We start from the raw sequence: 23759 nt of genomic DNA, 5'->3' as shown, positions 1-23759 counted from the left end.
CCTGGCCCACCCTGGGGCTTAAATTCAACAAAGCGCGGGAGTCCGCGCTTCATTTTTTTTATTTTCTCAGCCGGATTCGCGACCCCAGCGCATATTCAGCTGTTTAAAAAAAATGCTTTATTTGGCCCTCGGGGTCCTTGTGGGACCCCCTGAGCAGGACTAGGGGGGTCAGGGTATTTGTAGCCTGCTGCCTTTTCTTGTTTTTCACCTGTTTTTTTTACTCTTTTCTTGTGACTCGGTTACTGAGCCACAAGATGGCTGCCAACACTTCCTGGTTTGGAGTGTTGGTAGCCAATAAGAAGTCAGCTTGTGCTCTGGAGGGTTCGCAAACCCTCCTCGGTGCTCAGATATCGATATTTTTATTTTTCTAATTTCTCAGCAACTACTGGTGTAATTCCGTTCAGCAGTTCAGGCTGTAGCTTTGTCTAAAATTCCTAAGGAAATTAACATGGGGAAAACGTGTTTTGGGACCCCCTTTTTTCTCAGCCCCGCTTGACGAATCACCCCGAAACTTTCAAGACAGGAGCTGACCGGAGCGCCCCATTAGTTTTGGGAAAAGTTTGCGAAGATTCGTCAACCGGTGCCAAAGATATTGGCAAAAGAAAAAACGTTTTTTTAATGGAAACGAGGTCCTAACTATAACCACCTACTGGCAATCGCCAGAAGGTAATATATATCTATATATATCTATATATATCTATATATATCTATATATATCTATATATATCTATATATATCTATATAGATAGATAGATAGATAGATAGATAGATAGATAGATAGATAGATAGATAGATAGATAGATAGATAGATAGATAGATAGATAGATAGATAGATCTATATTCACTGAAAAAACCATAGGTTTCACACACGTTATAGTTAGGAATTAGCATTTAAAAAACCTTGCAAATTCACTGAAAAAACCATAGGTTTCACACATGTTATAGTTAGCGGAAATTTTACTGATAAAAAACCAATGAAATTCCCCCGTTATAGTTAGTGCAGGCAACTATAACTCACGCGACCGCAATCCTCTGCTGATGCTAATACTGTATTTAGACACTTATTTGCCCATGTCTTCTTCCATACATTTTTAGCTATACATATATTACAAATATTTTTTTTTCATAAAGACACATATGTCATCAGCAGAAGATTGCGGTCGCGTGAGTTATAGTTGCCTGCACTAACTATAACGGGGGAATTTCATTGGTTTTTTATCAGTAAAATTTCCGCTAACTATAACATGTGTGAAACCTATGGTTTTTTCAGTGAATTTGCAAGGTTTTTTAAATGCTAATTCCTAACTATAACGTGTGTGAAACCTATGGTTTTTTCAGTGAATTTGTACGTTTTTTTAAATGCTAAGTTACTTTACGCCATTCGTGGCGTGCGTGCCCACGTTACGCTAGATGGGCCATGTACGCACGATGCGCTTCGCGCACCGTGCGCACATGGAGGACATATGATGCACTTCGTTTTGAAAGGTAATATTTTAATTTTTCGTATATGTTATAAGCCATGCACAAATGGTGCCGAGAGTGTGGATAATTTTTTTTTTTTATTATTTTTTGTTTTAATATTTTAGTTTAACTCATCTTTAATAAGCCATGCACAAATGGTGCCCTCCGGGCACCAATTGCGCACGGGGTGGGGAGAGTGTGGATAATTTATTTTTATTTTTTTAATTTTTTACCGTACGCGTACGGTAAGCGTAATCGGCAAAATTAGCGAAAAAATAAAAATTCAGTTTTTGGCCTTGGGGGATCTTTGGGGACTCCCTCAACATTGCTATGTGTGTGGGAGCTGTCTAAACAGCCCCTTTACATGTTTTTGGACTTAATATTTTAAACATCACTCTCAGTGCGAGAGAGAAAATGGCGGCCGCCGCTTCCTGGTTTCGGCCGATTCGAATGTTTACTAAGATCTAAGAGCCAATCAGAATCGCGCTCGCGCACGCCACTGTACGCGTACGGTAAGCGTACCGTAAGCGCACCGTAAGCTGGCTCAGATATATATATTGATTTAAAGGCTATTTTCTCAGAATCTACTGAACAGATTTACACCAAACCTACAAAAGGCACTTCTTGACCTGAGGACTACCTCTCTGCCAAATTTCTAGTAATTCTGTTCAGCCGTTCGGGCTGTAGCCCTGTCTAAAGGTCCTATGGAAAAATGCATGGGAAAAACGCGTTTTGGGACCCCCCTTTTATCTCAGCCCCCGCTTGACGAATCCCCCCGAGACTTTCAGGGAAGGAGCGGAGCGGAGCGCCCCACCTATTTTGAAAAATTCGCGAGGATTCGTCGACCGGCGCCAAAGTTATTCAAAATAGAATGTTGCGGATTTCCTATGGAAACGTGGTCCTAACTATAACTACCTACTGGCGACCGCAATCCTCTGCTGATGCTAATACTGTAATACTGTATTTAGACACTTATTTGCCCATGTCTTCTTCCATTAAATTTTAGCTATACATATATTGCAAATATTTTTTTTTCATAAAGACACATATGTCATCAGCAGAGGATTGCGGTTGCGTGAGTTATAGTTGCCTGCATTAACTATAACGGGGGAATTTCATTGGTTTTTTATCAGTAAAATGTCCAGCTAACTATAACATGTGTGAAACCTATGGTTTTTTCAGTGAATTTGGAAGGTTTTTTAAATGCTAATTCCTAACTATAACGTGTGTGAAACCTATGGTTTTTTCAGTGAATTTGTACGGTTTTTTAAATGCTAAGTTACTTTACCCCATTCGTGGCGTGCGCGCCCACTTAACGCAGTTCGTTCCGTGCGCGCACGGTGCGCTTCACGCACCGTGCGCGCACAGTGAGCACGCGGTGCGCTTCGTGCACCGCGCGCCCACTTTACGCAGTTAGTGCCGTGCACGCAGGGTGGGCACGCGGTGCGCTACGCGCACCGCGTGCCCACGTTACGCTGGATGGGCCATGTACGCACGATGCGCTTCGCGCACCGTGCGCACATGGAGGACATATTATGCGCTTCGCTGTGAAAGGTAAGCTTTTTCATTTTCAACATCTGTGATATGCCATGCACAAATGGTGGCCGTCGGGCACCATTTGCACACGGGGTGGGGAGAGTGTGGATTGATTTTTTTTTTTTTTTTTTTTTTACCGTACGCACACGGTAAGCGTAATCGGCGATTTTTCGTAAAAAAAATAAAATGGGTTTTTGCCCATGGGGGAACTTTGGGGACCCATTAATCAAGGCTAGGTGGTAAGGAGCTGTCTAAACAGTCCCATTACATGTTTTTGGCCTTTGTTTTTCATCACCCCTTAAGAGTGCGAGAGAGAAAATGGCGGCCGCCACTTCCTGGTTCCTTGAAATTTGGCAGAGAGGTAGTCTACAGGTCAAGGAAGTGCCTTTTGTAGGTTTGGTATAAATCTGTTCAGTAGATTCTGAGAAAATAGCCTTTAAATCAATATATATATCTGAGCCAGCTTACGGTGCGCTTACGGTGCGCTTACCGTACGCGTACGGTGACGTGCGCGAGCGCGATTCTGATTGGCTCTTAGATCTTAGTAAACATTCGAATCGGTCGAAACCAGGAAGCGGCGGCCGCCATTTTGTGTATTTCACTCAGAAAAAAAAGGGTGATATCTTGAAAAGGGGGCAAGGAAGAGAGTTACAGACCCCCTAACATTTGTAAGGGGGTCAAAGAAGGACAGAAAAGTACAAAGAAAACATTTATTGATTTTAAAAAAAATCGCGGGGTACGCGTACGGTAAGCTCACCGTACGCGTACGGTAGAAAAAAAAGAAAAAAAAGAAATGAAATGCAGATTTAAGAGTTTAGATATTAGGGGGCTCTAAAAAGAGCCGTTGTGTTTATGAAGTGATTTTTTAGTGGTACCTACAAGTAAGTACCGATGCAGAGTCTAAGGTTCAAGAGGAAGACTCTGTTCCCTTCATCAGTGAAGTGTACACCATCTCCTCTATAAATGTCTTGCATGTCGTAACGCAAGTTGTTGTGGTAAATGGAACCCATACCATAGTCACGGAGGAAAGCAGAAACAGATTTGTTGACGTGCTTTCTTGCTTTGTCAATCTGCGGACAAAAATGATTGGACCAGTTCCATTTTTGCCTTTGGCATATGTTAGAAAACACAAAGGCAGTTTTAGGGAAAAGTGAAAACAGTTGTGCAAAGGTGTCCTTCATAAGCATTTCCAGACCTACCCCAGTCAAAGTGCCTAGGTCATTGCCACCACAGTGCACTATTATGAGGTCAGGGTGTTGGATTTGCATGAAGGATTTCACCAATGGCATCAATTGGTGCCACTTTAACCCTCTCTGACCAATCCATTTAATGTCTACATTTGGCAAAGCAAGGTCTCTCACCATATCTGTTTTCTCTGCATACTTTTCACTCCAGAAGACATAGCTGTGCCCTACAATCCACACTGTGAACATCTTCAAAGGAGAACTGGATGCACTCAGGAGGTGTAAATCAGTAGAATGGTAAAAAGAAATGAAAGACAGTATGGAAATGGAGGCATACATATTTTTTTTATTAAAAAAAAGAACTGATTGGCTGTTTCATACCATTCTAGAATAAAAACTAGGCTGTATGTGTAAATTTATAGAAGCATGTTTTGTATTGGTACAGTAAAATGTGTTACTAAAGAACAGTACTATGGATTTGCTGTTAGGTTTGAAAAGTCAAGCACTCCTGCTCTTTGGAATTGAAACATTGTGTGGCGAACTTCTGACCTAACTCCACACAGCAGTGTTCCATGAGCTGTTGATATGGTAGCAGGCAGAAGTCAAGTTGGGGGAAGGGTACTAGGCAGAAGTCAAGTTGGGGGAAGGGTACTTTTGGAAAAGGGTTGGTTTTCAACCAATAGAAATGTGTGATTACATTTGAAAAAAAGGGGGAAGCACTGAGATTTGAAATTAACATGTATAAGTGTGGAAAAAGAGAGGGAAAGTTTGCCATTATCTGGTTCTGCTGAGAGGAGAGAGGTGAACAGAACAGAGATCCTGGCTCTGATAATCTGCTGTTTGAGTGCCACATTGTTTTCACAACTAACTAATTTAAAAGGTGAGTTTAGAGTTTGAGAGGGGATGTATATGGTAAATTAAGAAATGAATAATAGAATTGGAATTCCTTTTGTTGAAGTTGTGTTTATTATTTTCTGTTTTGGGAGAAATTTAAATGTGAGGGACATGTAAAATAATATGGACTATGTTTTCACGATAAATTAAGGTGTACTGGTAAAAATAAGGAATACTTTAAGGGTTTGAGGTTGCACTCAGTAATGCAAATACATACAGCATCAGTAAGGCTGGTTGCCCTTGCTGGAGTGTAGGCAGTCACCCAGGTTACACATGGTGCTGGTTTGAAAAAGCAGTTTGGACATGTGCTGTTTTCAGAATCTGAAAAGTGGATTCAAAATGTGTCAGTCTGTAAAAGTGTTTATCACTTGCCAAAAAAAAGAGTAGTAAGTGTGCTTTCAAATTGGCAAAGAAATTTCGTTTTGTGACTAATGTGAAAACATGACTCTGTGTGCAAATAGGAAATACAGGCAGAGATTTATTGCGTATTGCTCTGGAGATTTCACATTTGCATTAGATGGAAAGGGGGAGCCATTTTTTTGTGCAGAAGCAGACTCTTAGCACACACCCAGCTGCTTATCCTGTGGAATCATGCACAGTATTCACAACCGAGTGGGGTTTGAGGTTTCAGTCAGTAATGCAAATACATTCAGCATCACTAAGGCTGGTTGCCCTTGCTGGAGTGTAGTCAGTCACCCAGGTTACACATGGTGCTGGTCTGAAAAAGCAGTTTGGACATGTGCTTTTTTAAGAATCTGAAAAGTGGATTCAAAATGTGTCAGTCTGTAAAAGTACTTATCACTTGCCAAAAAAAAGAGTAGTAAGTGTGCTTTCAAATTGGCAAAGAAATTTCGTTTTGTGACTAATGTGAAAACATGACTCTGTGTGCAAATAGGAATTACAGGCAGAGATTTATTGCGTATTGTTCTGGTGATTTTACATTTGCATTAGATGGAAAGGGGGAGCCATTTTTTTGTGCAGAAGCAGACTCTTAGCACACACCCAGCTGCTTATCCTGTGGAATCATGCACAGTATTCACAACCGAGTGGGGTTTGAGGTTTCAGTCAGTAATGCAAATACATTCAGCATCACTAAGGCTGGTTGCCCTTGCTGGAGTGTAGTCAGTCACCCAGGTTACACATGGTGCTGGTCTGAAAAAGCAGTTTGGACATGTGCTTTTTTAAGAATCTGAAAAGTGGATTCAAAATGTGTCAGTCTGTAAAAGTGTTTATCACTTGCCAAAAAAAAGAGTAGTAAGTGTGCTTTCAAATTGGCAAAGAAATTTCGTTTTGTGACTAATGTGAAAAAATGACTCTGTGTGTAAATAGGAATTACAGGCATAGATTTATTGTGTATTGCTCTGGTGATTTCACATTTGCATTAGATAGAAAGGGGGAGCCATTTTTTTGTGCAGAAGCAGACTCTTAGCACACACCCAGCTGCTTATCCTGTGGAATCATGCACAGTATTCACAACCGAGTGGGGTTTGAGGTTTCAGTCAGTAATGCAAATACATTCAGCATCACTAAGGCTGGTTGCCCTTGCTGGAGTGTAGTCAGTCACCCAGGTTACACATGGTGCTGGTCTGAAAAAGCAGTTTGGAAATGTGCTTTTTTAAGAATCTGAAAAGTGGATTCAAAATGTGTCAGTCTGTAAAAGTGTTTATCACTTGCCAAAGAAAAGAGTAGTAAGTGTGCTTTCAAATTGGCAAAGAAATTTCGTTTAAGGGCCTAATGTGAAAACATGACTCTGTGTGTAAATAGGAATTACAGGCATAGATTTATTGCGTATTGCTCTGGTGATTTCACATTTGCATTAGATGGAAAGGGGGAGCCATTTTTTTGTGCAGAAGCAGACTCTTAGCACACACCCAGCTGCTTATCCTGTGGAATCATGCACAGTATTCACAACCGAGTGGGGTTTGAGGTTTCAGTCAGTAATGCAAATACATTCAGCATCACTAAGGCTGGTTGCCCTTGCTGGAGTGTAGTCAGTCACCCAGGTTACACATGGTGCTGGTCTGAAAAAGCAGTTTGGACATGTGCTTTTTTAAGAATCTGAAAAGTGGATTCAAAATGTGTCAGTCTGTAAAAGTACTTATCACTTGCCTAAAAAGTAGTAGAAAGTATGCTTTGCAATTGGCAAAGAAATTTTGTTTTCTGCCTAATTTCAAAGCCTGACTCTGTGTGCACACAGGAATTGTTTTTAGATATTTAATTTGTGAAGGTGTTATTGTGATTTTCATTTATAGGAAAAGGGTTTATAGTATTTTAAGATTTCTAAAGATCATAAAAAATGTAGTAATATATTTAAATAAAATAAAGGAATTTTTTTTTAGTTTTTTTCAGGTATTGCTGAAGAGCAGTGAACAAAATTTAAGATGCCTACAAAATCCAGACTAAAGAAAGACCACAAAAAAAACCTATATTTGAAGACAGCTGGAGGACCTAAGTTAGTTGGAGATGCTCATGTTGGGAAAAAGAAAAAATCTTCTGGTAAGCAGACAAAAGATTTTTTAAAGAACATATTCAAAAAAAGGAAAAATGTACTAAATGTCTGTACTGGAAAGAATGTTTTCAATAGAAAAAAACAGGAAAAAATTGAGAATTTAGTTAATGCAAATATACCTTCTGTAACAATAAAGATTAACTTAAACAGAAAAACAGCGTTTAAAGAGATACGTAGAAAAATGTTTCAGAGAAGAGTTATGTCCAATTTGATAAAGGATGTGAAGAAATATAAGCAAAAGGCAAAATATTACAAGAGAAAAAAAGAAATTGAAGCCATTGCAGCAAAGGCATTAGAATTAAAAAGGAAACTATTCATTTTAATTTTGAATAGGATGCGTACATTAGATAAAATGGTTAATGTACTGAAATTACAAAGCAAAAGGAAAAGAGTAGTGAACAGAACAAACTTTTGTAAAGTGTTTTTAGGAAAATGGATGCATAGTTCAAGTAGTGAACCTTTTTTTAATGAAGAGAGCTATTTTCAAAGTAATAGTTTGCTGCATGCAGTTGACACCAGAGGTCGTGCTTATGAAGTGAAAAATGGTTGCATAATGGAGAAGGAGATAATGGTTCCAAGAGATGAGGTACAAGTGATGGCGGATGAGGCTATGGGGAGACGTCCTAAAGCCCCAGTGTACACTTGGAATTGTAGTAGTATTTGCACTGTGCGTCAGGAATCTATTGATAAATTTCGTGAGTTTCTAAGAGAATATAGTAAAAAAAGTGTAAAACAGAAGATTAAGGTGCTTCAAAGTCTAGATCCATGAAGAGTGAGAGAGAATACTGGTTTGCAGGGTCATTCTCTGGCTTGTCTATCTAGAAAAGTGTGTAATAGTGTTTTCCATCATTTTAGGATGCTGGCTGTTCATCATACTGAAATGAGAAAGTTTGTGAGACGGTTGTATTTTGCTAAAAGTCCAGCAATAAAGTTAGATGAATTGAATAGGGCTCTGTTCCGTGGATCGGTATCAGATGTAGAGAAGGTTGTTGATGAAATTCAGTTTTGTTACTTTGGTCCTGAACAAAACAGTGCAGAAAAGGACACAGTAAATGAGGAAGAAGTGGAAGAGAATGTAGAACCCTCTGTAAGTAAGACATTTAATGATCACATAACAAAATTTGCAATAATCTCTAATGAAAGACCAAATATTACTTGTATTTGTTGCCGCAGAACTCATTATAGAAAACAAACTAGGAATGTTGATCTCTACAGAAAGAGCGAAAATGAAGATAATTATAAGTGGAAGGATTTTGCCACATATATATTTCTTGAAAATTGTTTTGAATTGGGTGAAGATCAGCGTATTTGTAAATACTGTTACAACAAGTTAGAGGAAAATAGAATGCCGACCAGAGCTGTACATAATAATTTAGAATTGGATGCTATTCCTGCTGAACTTTCTGAATTAAATACATATGAGTCTATACTTATTCAATGTGTTCATCCGTTCCAGACCATAGTACGTATGGAGCCCAAAACTGGTAAATTACCTCCTTCAGATTTACTGAGAGGTTTAAAAGGTAGAGTGGTGTATTTGCCCTTGGATTTGAAAAAAAATATGGAAACTATTGATGCGGATACTTTGGAAACTGAACCATTAGTTATTCTGGTTAATGGTGTACCTACAAAGAATAAGAAGATTTGGCAGGAGCTGGTAGATGTACGGAAAGTACAAAGAGCAAATTTGTATTTGAAAAGGAATAACAAATGGTATGAAACAATTAATATAGAAGAAGAAGAAGAAGATTTACAAGAAGACACAGAAACACCAACTGGACAAATTGAAAAAGTGGACAAGTCAAAGGAAGAAGAAATTTATGAACATTTTAGCATACATCCTCTTCATTCAAAAGAAGTTATGGGAGACAATATTGATCTGTTTCAGATGAAGAAAGCAAAAGGAACTCCCGTGAGTGTATGGGAGGAGAGCTTGGAAGCTCGATGTTTTCCCCAGCTGTTTCCTAAAGGAAAAGGAGGACGATACGATGAATGTCCAGAACAGATTCCAGCTTCTGAGTATCGGACTACAAGACTATATGCTGAAGATCCCAGATTTCGACAAAGTATTCCTTATTTGTTCCATCTTTTATTTGAAAGCGACTAGTCTGCACTATCTTATGCAGTAAATCACATTTTAAAAAGTGGAGTACATTTACAAAATGTGTCTGCTAAGGATTTTATGGAGAAAGTGCAGCACCGAGATGATCATTTGGAAACACAACTGATCAATCTGATGGCTTGTCAGCGTGGGACAAATGAATATTGGTACCGACGCCATGGTGAATTAAAATGCATGTTACGAAATTTAGGAACACCAACATGGTTCCTTACCCTACGCTGTGCTGAGTACGCTTGGGATGATTTACTGGATTTTCTACGAGAGGCAAATTCAAACATTAAAAACATCGAATACAAGACAGCAGGAGAACTGTGCTCATTGGATCCGGTTAATGTTTGCAGATATTTCAATCATAGATTTGAGGCTATGATGTCCTTCATCTGCAATAAAAAAAATCCACCTCTAGGAGAAGTAGTGGATTTCTTTTGGAGAAAAGAGTACCAGGCAAGAGGTGCTCCTCATATTCATATGCTGTTGTGGATCAAGGATGCCCCAAAGTTTGGAACAGATACTGATGAAGCAGTGTTATCTGACATTGAAGAATATGCAACATGTGCTATACCAAAAAGCACAGAAGAGAAAAAATTAAAGGAGCAAGTTTTACGTTTCCAAAGTCATCGGTGTGGAAAATACTGTCGACGGAAATACAAGAGCAAAGATAAATACTACACTAAATGTCGATTTGGATTTCCTAGACCTGTTCTTTCAAATGGAAGAGTAAACAGTTTTATGTCATCTGTGAGACATACTATCACAAGAAAATCACCTAAGAATACCTACAACCTAAAAAGAAAAGAAGAATCAAAAAATATAAATGACTACAACCCAGTCATTTTATCCATGTGGAATGCTAACATGGATATACAGTATGTAGCTGACAATTCCATTGCTGTTGCTCGATATGTAACGTCTTACATTACTAAATCTGAAAAAACTGAATTGAAAGAAATGTGGGAAGAGATTTCTCACGAGAAGACTGTCAGTAAGAAGCTGTACAGTTTCAGTTTAAAGATGTTATCGCATCGAGAAATTGGATCCTACGAATGTTCAGATAGAATATCTTCTGCAAGTCTCTACTCGAAATCAAGAAGAATAATTTGGGCAAGTTTAGGCCTTGCAGCAATGAGAAATCGGGTACTGAAATCTGTTGGAGAAATTGAATATTTGGCCGAGAATGAGCCAGAAAGTACAGATATTTTGAAATCAAACATGTTGGACACATATTATCCCAAGAGAAGTCAACATCTGGAGAACATGTGTCTCTATGAAGTGCTGCAGAACTACATTTATTCACGGAAAGCCGCAGAAGACATCAAAAATGGAAAATATAAAGTCATTGGTGAGGAAGGATGTTTGGTGAAGCAAACAAAAGGAAGTTTGATAAATCACAGGAAGCTGAGTTGCGACACTACTGACAAAAAGGAATTTTACTACTTGGCTCTTTTACAGCTGTTTAAACCATGGCGTACAGAGGATGAACTACTGGGAGAATTTCAAAGCTATGAAGATTCATTTAATGCTTGCAAAGACAGCATACAATGCAGTACATTCACAACTTATCTGCAAATGTTAAATGAAGAAATTGAACAGGAAACTACAATTGCAGCAGAAGTAGCTAGAGACAGTTCTCAGGACAGCCAAAGTTCAGGAACACTCAGTCAAGATCCCCTAGGACAACCAATCGTTGAAAATGAAGCATCAATAGCCATGAATGAAGTGGAAACGGCTATGAATCAAGCTCAAGAAGAATTTATAGACTTACAAAATTTGGAAAGACAACTGAACGAAGAGCAGCAACAAATTTATGAAGAGATCAGAAACAAAATTGATCACGGATTTCTACATGAAAAAAAAGAGTGCTCATGCACATCATTTCATCCAATCAGGATGTATGTAAGCGGACAAGCTGGAACTGGAAAAAGTTTCCTAATGAAAGTCATCAGAAGCTACCTACAGCAAAAAACGGATTCTACTTTGTCTTGTGTGGTTACTGCTCCAACTGGGTTAGCAGCATATAACATAAAATGAATCACCTTACATCGTTTGCTAATGTTACCAGTGGAGCATGAGAACAAAATACAATACAACAAGCTAACTGGAGAAGCATGCTTGGAAGTTTCAAGAGTATTGAAGAAGATGCAAGTTCTCATTATTGATGAGGTGAGCATGGTGTCAAACTTAATGCTTGCCTTTGTGCATTTAAGAATGCAGCAAATTCTAAGGACAGACTATGACGTGTTATTTGGTGGAAAACATGTCATAGTTTTTGGGGATCTTCTACAGCTTACTCCAGTTAAAGGACAACCAGTGTTTAATACTGTGACACATGAAGACACAAAGAAGTCATTGGGAAGCATCGGTGATGCAAATATTTGGTCCTTCTTTGAGTACAAGGAACTTACTACTAATATGAGGCAAGCAAACGATGAAGAATATGGAAGTATTCTGAAAGATATCAGGATTGGACTACTCACAGAAGTTGGCAAAAAAGTCTTACAGAGTCGGCTGCTACATAATTTATTTCCAAAGGAAGAAATAGTTGCAGAGAAGATATACAAGAACATTGCAGAAAAGAAAAGTGTCATCTGCTTAATGCCCACTCTACGTGAATGCTCAATATTCAATGAGGAGCTTTTGAAATTGGAAAAGGAAGATATCAGGAAATTGGAAGCAGTGGACAAAATTGAAGATGGAAGAATTACTATCACATTAACAGGCACACTGAAAAATAAATTGGATTCACTAGAGAAGAACATTTCAAAAACAGCTGGATTAGAAAAAAATCTATATGTTTGCATGAACTGGAGAGTATTTTTAAGGAGAAATCTGGATGTTGAAAAGGGTTTAGTTAATGGAGCTATGGGAAGAGTTGTGGGTTTTATTAATTATCAGAAAAAAGATGGAATTGAATGTTTAAAAATAAAATTTGATCAGATAGAAGAAGTTAAAGATATTTGTCGTTGCTCAGTTCGTTTCATGCTTGTGAAAGACTTATATGTACGTAGGAAGCAGTTTCCGTTTTCTCTAGCATATGCTGTAACTATTCACAAGTCTCAAGGATTGACTGTAGATTGTGCTTTTGTGAACATTGGTTCAACTGTGTTCAAAGAAGGTATGGCTTATGTAGCTTTGTCACGAGTGAAAACATTATCTGGTTTATTCATGATAGACTTTGATGACTCAAAAGTTAGTGCTGATACAAATTGTGTAAAGGAGTATAATAGATTAAGAAGAACCTATGCTCCTCATTTAGGTCAGTATCCTGTGTTGGAGAAACGTGTAGTTTCTCGTAAAAGGAGAAATGAGAATATCTGTAATGAAGATGTAGAGAGGAGGAAAAAAAAGAGGAGTGATGTAATTGCAAGCAAAAAGAAAAAGGAAAATGAAGAACAGGTTGTTGGATGTCATTTTGAAAATAGCTCTGGTGTCAACTGCCACGCTAATGTAGTGCTGAATGTTGCATTTTATCTGGAAAGTGTGCAAGAGCAGATAATAGTAAATCAGGGAAAAAGATTCTGTTCTGAGTTGAGTCTCCTTTTTCAAAAGCTGAGTAATGATAAAACTCAAATAGAAAGTGCTACTGAAATTAGAAAACTTTTAGATGTATGTTCAGGACGAACACAGTTTTCTCAAAATGTACAGCAAGACGCACAGGAATTCTTGATGTTTTTTCTTCAGGTACTGGAAGAAGAAGGGGTTCCCATTGAAAATTTGTTTGGTCTCTCTTATAAATGGGAACATAGTTGTGAAAACTGTTACAATATATGTGGCTCTAATGTGGATTCTGAAAGGTTTATTTATTTAACATTGCCAGAAAGTAAAACAGTCACTTTTGCTAAATTAGTTAAAGATGCTAATCATAGCATGGAATGCAGTGAGTGTAAATCTGACATGTTTTCAACGTTAATTTTAAAGGAATACGGACAATATGTAATTTTAAGGATGCAACGATGTAAAGCTGATGGTTCAAAATTAGATACTTTAATAAAGAAGTTTACAGGACAGCAATTATCAATTTCAGGAAAAACTTTTGTAACAGTTGCAATAATTTTCCATGAAGGACCTACTGTAACTTCTGGACATTACACAGTTTATCTTAAATGTGAAAAAGGCTGGACACTGTGTAATGATTCCCAATTGATTTTCAAGCAACGTTTGCCTTTTGATTTAGCAAATTCCTATCTAATCTTCCTGAAACCTAAATTTTAGAGAGATTTGGCAACATCTGTACAAAACAATTTTACCATTTTATTGGATTACCATTGGAATTTTTAAAAAAAATGATTTTACAAATTATCATTTGGGCTAATGGAAAGGTAACCAATTGTAATGTGGACTTTTTAAATTTTTTATGAAACTTTGGAAAACCAAAAATTTAGACAAAATCGGTAACATCTGCACAATTTAAATTTTGGAATGTTATTGGATTGCCATTGGAAATTTATTCAAAAAAGATTTTTAAAATTACTATTTGGCCATGCGGAAAGGTAAACAATTCTATTGTGGACTTATTTAATTATTAATTAATCTTTCGGAAACCAAAATGTTACAGACAATCGGTGAGATCTGTACAATTTAAACTTTAGAATTTTATTGGATTACCATTGGAAATTTAATCAAAAAAGAATTTTAAAATTACTATTTGGCCTAAAGGAAATGGAACAAGATGTATTGTGGAGTTATTTGAGATATATTTTTGAGAATATACTTCTGAAACAAAAATGTCAGACGGTATTTTAAAGAAATAAGTATTGATATTAGATGATATTTTTTAAGAATATTATGCATTTCTATAAAGTTATGTTTATGCAAAAAGAGATTGTGGGCTTTTTTAAAACAATCTTTGAGATTGTTAATTTTTTTTTTGCCCGCTGTTAAATGATGAATGCAATTGCTTTCACAATTTATAGTGAAATGCAATATATTCTGAAAACAGCAAAAAAAAGGCAAAAAAATGTTGGGGAAAATATGTAAATATGTGTACTGTATTATAAAATGTTTTATTAAATATTAATACTTTTTTCTTTTTTTTCAGATTGAGATAGAAAATTTTCGAAAACTAGAACCATTTTTAAAGCAATTAAAAATAAATTTAAATCAATAAATAATTTTTTGAGTGGGTATGGTAAGTCAAAAATTTCATGGTCCCTTTTTTCCACTTCACCACAATCACATTTTCAGTTTTTCATTGTAGTCTCTCAAGGACCTTGTAATGTGATAATTGATTTTTAGTGTTTTTAAAAAAAAAAATTTAAAAAAATTACGCGTACGGTAAAAAAAAAAAAAAAAAGTTTCAAAAAATATATTAAAAAAAGTTAAAAGGTTTGGTTGGCTCTTAAAAGAGCCGTTGTGTTCATGCAGGGACAGAGGAAAGAAAGAGTGGGAATATTAGTCTCTACGACAAATGTGCTGATCTATTAAATTGTTCACTAGGGCAACACTGGTCTCCCTATGAGCAATTAGATCATGACAAGTGGCGCACCGAACTAAAACCCTCGAAAACCGATGGTTGATTTCCAGAGGACGAGAAAAAGGAGATGCTCCCCCCACAGATGAAGGGCTCAGCTGACCTGCCGAAGATGGACTCGGCACTGCAGATGATGGACCAAGCTGAGCTGCTGTGGATGTGCTTGGTTGACTTACTGAAGGGTTACCTTCAGTATGTCGAGCAAATGTCCTACCGTGTACATCTTGAAGGTGTCTCAACATGGTGTGATTCCCGAAGGAATACTTCTTGTTGGGATTCCCTCTTGAAAGTACACGGCCACAAAGCTTACAAGTCACTAAGGGTGCATTTACCTTTTTCTTGCCCTCTGGAAAAGAAAAATACTCCCATATGAAAGAGCTCTTTTGTTTCCTCCTTCTCTGCCTCAAGGTAGTGCTGCTAGCCTCACTCTCAGAAGAGTTCTGCTGTTCTGCCATCGTATCACAAAGACAACTCAGCTCCTTCTCCTAAGGGATCACAAGCAGAAATGAGGGGAATGGGTGTGGTGTAGGAGAGTTCTAGAACTGAAAGTAGTTTCAACCAATCAAAAGTTGTGTTTCATGATCACATGACCCACCGTGCGCGTACGTTACGCTTATGTTACGCTTACGGTGCGCTTACGGTAAAAGTACGCATGCGCATAAAAAAGACACGCGCTCTCGCGCATGCGCAAAACAGGCACGCCCCTTCACTTCCGCGTAACAAGCGCGTGCAGCGTACGCGTTACGCGCTGCGCGCGCGTGACGTACGTCTACGCAAATTGCGTAAATGAACGCAAACAGCGTAGAAATCTAACGTAATGAAAGCAAGACGTGCGCTTACCGTACGCGCACGTTAAAAAAAAATTTTTTTTTTTAAAAAAAGGAAAAAAAAAAAACAATATGTTATACTAATAAATCTTACCTGTTTATTTTATAAAAATGGTAAAAAAAAAAACAAATTGTAGAATTTTTAAAATTTAACCATAGACTTTAAAAAAGGATAGAAAATTAAAATAAAAATATGTAAAAAAAAAATGAAAAAAAAAAAAACAATTGCATTTAAAAAACCTTGCAAATTCACTGAAAAAAACCATGGGTTTCACACACGTTATAGATAGGAATTAGCATTTAAAAAACCTTGCAAATTCACTGAAAAAACCATGGGTTTCACACACGTTATAGTTAGGAATTAGCATTTAAAAAACCTTAGAAATTCAATGAAAAAACCAAAGGTTTCACACATGTTATAGTTAGCTGGACATTTCACTCGTAAAAAACCAATGAAATTTCCCCGTTATAGTTAGTTCAGCTAACTATAACTCGCGCGCCCGCAATGCACTACTGATGACGTCACATATTACATCACTCATGACATGGTCACTGACATCACTCATGACATCACTGATGACATCTCAAATGACATCACTGATGGCATCACTGATGACATCATCCTTGTGATAGAGTGGCAGACCTCCTCTTCCCCTAATATAACCTTTGATACACACATACAAAAATAGAAACTAAAATTTTCAAAACAATGGACATACCAATATCAGTTACAACAACCTATTCAGTAATTCTAAGAACCACATACTAGGCCTGGGCGAAGCACTACGCTACGCTCGCGTAGTTTGCGAAGTTCGCGCTACTTCGCACTACGCGAACTGCACGTAGCACAGTGCGAACACGCGTAGCGTAGTGTTGCGTAGTGCTGCGGTCATTTTTTGCTTGCTCGCGGTCCTCAACGTCAAGTTGGCGACCGCGAGCAAGCAAAATGACATCCTGGCGAGACTTTTTCCTTGTTCGCGATCGCGAGCATGGAAAATAAACCTCCCGGCGAGATTCCCAACGCGAGAAGGTCAGGTTTCTCATTGCGAGAGGTCGCGTATGCTCGCGACCGCTCGCGATGAGAAACTACCAGTTCGCGTTGAGAAAGCTGCAGCTCGAGTAAAAATCTACTCGAGCAGCAGAAAACTACAGCTCGCACTGTGCAAGATGCCATTTTCAATGATTGAACAGTGCCGGTTGCTTGTCCGCACTGTGCAATCATTGAAAACAACATCTTGCACAGTGCGAACATGTTACTTCGCAGTTCGCGAAGTGCTACGCGTAGCTCGCGTAGTGCGAACTTCACTTTGCGTAGCTTCGCGAAGTGCTACTTCGCGAACTACGCCCACCCTTACCACATACACATACACTCATTCACCAACAGTCCTATACAGTCACTCATACATGCACTCACTCATCATATGTACTCATACACCTATACATCCTGTTACACAATGCCACTCATCCATAGAGTTACTCACAAATAGTCACTCATGCTAATAAAGAAACAAACATACATTTATTAGCTTATACAGTTAGACACACACCACCACACTTACTTCTACGGAAACTTACACATAGTTAGTCTAAAAAACAATCACTTATAGAAACACATACTTATTCATACAGGAACTCTTTCAATCTCTCACTCTCACATATACTCACTTATATACACCAATAGTCACATATACTAGTTTAATAGATATGTAGTTACTCATAAAGACACTATTGAGACAGTCATTCACTCACTAACACACCCATACACACACTCATCCACCCATACAGTCCTGCACACATGTTGTCTTCAACACATACAAAGAGTGAATCACTCATTCATGCACCAATGCACTACATAATACCCCCACCGAACCATACAGACACTCAGACTGATACTTAAAAAAAGAACTATTAACCTATATAGATACCCATGAAGCTACTCACCAACCCATGCAGCCACTTATACACAAAGTGAGAGACTGATACAGATATTGTCATATTTAAACATTACTCAGTAAGCCATGTATTCACTATGATACACTTAATCAGTCAGTTACACAAAAAAAATTTCAAAAAAAAAGCATCCATTTAGACACTTATATACCCATTTATTCTTCCATTGACCTTGAGATATACATAAATATAAAACATATTTAATTTTCAGAAAAACACACATTCACTGGATGATGTCATCAGTGATGTCATCAGTGATGTCATTTGAGATGTCATCAGTGATGTCATGAGCGATGTCAGTGACCATGTCATGAGTGATGTAATATGTGACGTCATCAGTAGTGCATTGCGTGCGCGCGAGTTATAGTTAGCTGAACTAACTATAACGGGGAAATTTCATTGGTTTTTTACGAGTGAAATGTCCAGCTAACTATAACATGTGTGAAACCTTTGGTTTTTTCATTGAATTTCTAAGGTTTTTTAAATGCTAATTCCTAACTATAACGTGTGTGAAACCCATGGTTTTTTCAGTGAATATATATATATATATATATATATATAAAACCAAAAGTTAAAGTAGCATTATAGTTAGGTGAAAGTTTTGGTGACACTATAATGTTTTAAACTAAAAACAACGCTGAAATTCCCCAGTTATAATTATTGTAGTAACTATAATTCACACCCTAACCTATCTATAACTTGGACCCCTGCCAAGCACAGGTTTGTCATCAATGATGTAATTTCAAATTTTGCAGTAATGTTATCAATGATGTTATAGAACATGTAATGAGGGATGTAACATGTGGGATAATTAGTTATGCATGGCAAGGGCTCAAGGTAAACTTACCTTAGGGCATGATTTTTAGTTACTAGAGATAACAATAACTGGTGAATTTCAGTGTTTGTTTGAGATTAAAACATGAGGCTGTCACTGAAATGTACACCTAGCTATAATGTTACTTTAACCTTGGTTCTTTCAGTGAATTTCTAGTGTTTTTTTATCGTAAAGGAATATTTTGTTAGCATACGTAAAGCCAACCCCCTGAAGGCAGCCAACACCCCGCCGCACGTGACCATGCACAGCGTGGGGTTGGCCGCAGGGCCTGGCCTGTGAGCAGCCAAACCCGTGGCATGCACAGCCTTCTGGCATGTGCAGCGTGCCTTTGGTCTCACAGGCAGTGACGGTTTGTTTACAAGGGCAGAGAAGCATTGCTCCACTACCTTGAGCTGCAAATAATCCTGGAAAGTAAAGCAGTTTGAATTGTTCATTTTATTTTCTGCTCCCTATTTAAATTTATTTTTGGTGAGGTTTCATTCTGTGATTCATTCTGCGCTTACTTTCATTGATGTCACATGCCAACCTGGCTGTTGCACGGAGAACAGAGGCGCTATTTAATTAAACTGCACATGGCAGGCTGACCGGTCTCTGAACTCGGCCTGCCTGACATGCTTACTTAAAGCTTCTCACTACAAATTCACTCTGCCTTGAGGACAGGGACTGGGCCAGCTAGTGCAGCCCTCTCTGTCTTCATTGGGGCACTGTGTTGCCTTGTCTATCCAATAAATACTATAAGCACAAAGCAGCCTCCAGGCTTAGGCATAGTAGATAGCAGATAGTGTGAGGGTGGGAACAGCATACAACATAGCCATTTATAGTGCAGCTGTATTTTAAAGCACACAATGTTTTCTTAAATTATAATTTGCTGGGGCTCCCTTCTTTCTGGTAGTGAGAGTGAATATATGAACTTAAGAAGACTGTGCTGACAGTTGAGCAGTAAGGCACCTGTGGTTGTAGTACTTAGTTTTAGACATAGGACTTCATCCTCCAACCAGTAGGGCACCAGGAGGTGCAATTGCAGAGTGGTAGAGAAAGGGGTAGGGGCCTCCGACCATCTCACAACGATCCCATTGTGTGGGACTTACTGGAGGTAACTGGAGGGGTTCTTGGCCCCCAAGGGCTCTCAGCATCCAAGGGGACTTCATTCCCCAACCAGTAGTGCTCTAGGAGGTGTGATTACAGAGTGGTGGGGAAAGGGGACAGGGCCCCTGAAGACCTCTCAGCAATCCTGCTGTCTGGGACTTACTAGAGGTAACAGGAGGGGTAGTTGGCCCCCAAGGGCCCTAAGGAGTCAATGGGACTTTATTCCACAACTAGTAGTGCACTAGGAGGGACGTTTGCAGACTGGTAGTGAAAGGGGGCAGGGCCTATGGTGACTTGTCGGGGTAGGCTTTTTTATTTTACTTTTATGTATTAACAGCCGGGAGAGGGAGGGGGTCCCCGCGGCCCGCCTCTCATTTTTTAAAAGTGAACTTGGCACCGGGGAGGTGGTGGTCTCCAGGGCCAGGGGGGTCAGAGAAGCCCACCATAACAGAGCATTGGCCCCAGAGAGGTGGTGGTCCCGGGACATGGCGGTCCAAGAGGCCCCTCTATTTGTTTTTGGAATGTGGCCCCAGGGAGATGGTGATCGCCAGGCCACGGGGGTCTGAGAGGCCCCCCATTTTAAAATAAATAAGCCACAAGGAGGTGGTGGTCCCCGGAGCATTAATAAACCTCAGGAGGGGGGTCCGTGCATCCCCCCTCCTTTATTTTGAATATGCCCTCAGGACTTGGCCCAGCCAGGGGACGTTTTCTAACAGAGTGGCTATTGCTAGAAATTAAACAAAAAAGTGCTTTTTGGCCCTTGGTGGTCCCTGTGCCCCCTCCCCCCCCCCACTCCCTCCTCCACACAGGAGGCCTAAGGGGTCAGGGAGTTTCTGCTCTGCCCCCTTTTCTTTCTTTTTTTAAACATTTTTTGGGGGACTCAGCTTCAGCCATGTCCCAAGATGGCTGCCAACACTTCTTGGTTTAAAGTGTTGGCAGCCAATCAGATCCCAGCATGAGATCAGGAGGGGTTGCGCATCCTCTGCGTCCCTATATATACAATTGGAAATGTCTCTTAATAACTGATTTACACCAAATAATTAAAAGGCCCTTCCCTGGACCGATATCTGCCTTTCTGCCAAATTTGGTGTAATTCCATTCAGAAGTTTGGGCTGTAGCCTTGTCTAAAGATCCCATAGGAATTAACATAGAAAACATGGGTTTTTTGACCATCCCCCAATTTTCCTCTGCCCCCGCTTGACATATCACCAGGTCACTTTTCTTTTGCAAATTTCGTGAAGATTTGTCAAATGGCTCCAAAGATATAAGGAAGTCAAAAAATGCTTTTCCTATGGTAACTAGGTCCTAACTATAAATGCCTACTGACAACGGCCAGTAGGAAATGTATATGTATATACATATATCTACACACACACAAACACACATACACACAGCCCCATGTTGTAATATGCTATTAATAAAACAATTATGATAAATAGCATATTATACTCTACACATCTGATATATGATTCATGCATGGTCATTGGAGATGTCATCAGTGATGTCATTAGTTATGTCATTTAAGTTGTCATGACTGATATAATAGGTGAGGTCAGAAGTAGTGCTTAATGGGGTGCAAGTTTTAGGTAGTTCAGCAAACTATAACTTGCAAGGATTTTGGTTTCATAAACGTTAGTTTTTACTGTACTTCAACACCTAACTACAACATCACTTCAACCTTTGTGCTCTTTCAGTGATAATATATGTATGTGAATCAAAGGTCAGTATCTCCCAAAAACAAAACAGCCCTGATGGCAGGGGTGCACACTCAGGTGTGAGAAACCTGTGTAATACAGCCACTACTCCCCAGAGTTCCAGTGAAAGAGGCATGTACTCTCGAGCAATGCTGTGATTTGATTTCAATCCAAAGTGAAAGGTATAGTACAAGCCACGATGATTTTTGGGGTTTCGGTTTGGTCTTGGTCATCATAGAAATGAAAACACGTCTTTGGTCTTGTTCCTCTATATGGTCATGGAAGTCCTTCAGTGGTGGTTCCTCCACTAAGGCGTAGGAGCGTTTCCCCACTGCTATTTGAACAGTGTAAAAAATAAAATTATAATAACAAGCCGTTATTATCATTGAACTTTTCTGCAAGGGATTGGAGCCTTGATGGGGCGGGGCTAAGTGCAGTGAGGAGTGTTTTTTGAACTCCCAAAGTGCACTTGATTGTTTGGCTATTAGAAGCAAACTTGAGAAATAGCAGTCTAGAAGTGAGATATGGTGGGGGTATATTTTTAATTAAGAACGTTTTCATGCATAATGGAGATTGAAGCCTGGGAAAGAACCTTTTTCGGGTGTGCATGCATTCACTTGCCATTCGTCCTACGCATCTGTTCATACTACTATTGACACTTGCTCTAGCTTCACATTGTTCCCTTAAAATGTCCCCTCACATTGATGGTTAGAGCCTTTCTTTAGTCGTGACATGCTTTTTTCAGAAAAATCCCCCTTGCTTTGGTGAAATTAGCCAATTAAGTGGCCAGCAGCAAGGTTGTCATCTATCTGGCGCCTGTAAGTACTGCAGTAGTTCAAAATTTCTTCCATTCCACACAGGGCACCTTAACAGGTTATGGCTTAAAAATGAACAACCTTTACCATTAACATGGTGCATCCAATCACCTTTATTGTCTCTTCTACCATAATAAGGGTTATTACATCCCAAATTGTTGGAAATCGATGCATTATCCTAGGATGGATTCGAATTCTAATCAGCTCTGGAGGGATCTGAACCAATGAATTTCGGCTGCTCAACCAGCTCAGCTCCCTTTCGACCTATGAGGCATTCTAATTGTATGAAAATTGCAAGAAGGTTAATATGTCATGGTATATTTACAATGTAACGAACGTTATTTTGATAAAGGGATGTTATTCTTGATGCCAAAAAAGTTAACTATAGTTGTTAAAGCATTTTTACCAGTAAATAATTGAAAGAGCTGTTTGAGCAGGTGCTGCCTGCGGGCAGCCAGCCTGGCCTGCATTTCAAGAGCTGAGAGGGCGTGAAAGTATAAATCAGCCAGCATGGCGCTGGTGTGAATGTGTGGCCGCCAGCTCATGTTCACAATCTGAACTGCATGCAGGCAGGCGCGTGCTGGGAGGCTTGTTTTCAAGCTGCGCCTAAATATTCTTTTTGCAATTGAAACAGTCTATAAGTATTAAGATAATGTGACAGCTTTTCAGGTTGATCGTATTTACCACAAATGATGCCAAATAAGTCTAGACATCATTAAATAGCAGGGGGGGGGGGGGCAGATGTACTTTCACAGTGGTGCAAAGCCTGGTTGCAATGTGTGGCCAGTATTTTTGCGAAGTGTTGAAGCTTGCAAACGGACCTGTGTACCAATAGATTGGTACCCAAAATTCTGAATCAGAGTGGGGGGGTCACATTCTGACCTGCCTCATTATTATTCATGAAGTAGGCAAAAAATCGTGGCTCACTCTTGTTGACCACCCTCGCTGGGATGGTGGCCTGCAAAAGTCAGCAAACACCATGCAACTGTTTAGATAAACAAGACTTTTTAAAAAACTGCAGTACATTTTCCGGAAACAGGCCTGCATTTTCTTTTTTCTTAATGTTTAACCGAGGATTCACAGTGGCCTTGTGGAGCTCTGCCAACTCTCCCTGAAACGGTTTTTCATCATTCTCAAGGAGGAAGGGATCCAAAGGGGACCACTTCCCTTTTGCAAATAGCTTGCCACCACAACTTGGAGGCCGTTAACTTTTCAATAGCTCATGACCAGAATTGAGGTCACAAATCATTGCTACATCTCATAGTGAATTGTTATTTGGGGGGGACGCCGACAACAAGGTCCTTCCAAACAGGGATTCGGGATGGAGTTGCAAACCCATTTTAGGAGCCAGTAAAAGTTTACTGACTGCCAAGAATGTC

The sequence above is a fragment of the Triturus cristatus genome, chromosome 5_1 (assembly GCF_964204655.1).
Source record: "Triturus cristatus chromosome 5_1, aTriCri1.1, whole genome shotgun sequence".
In the NCBI taxonomy this organism is placed as follows: Eukaryota; Metazoa; Chordata; class Amphibia; order Caudata; family Salamandridae; genus Triturus; species Triturus cristatus.
The sequence above is the reverse complement of the archived record's forward strand: the minus strand, read 5'-3'. Positions refer to the sequence as shown.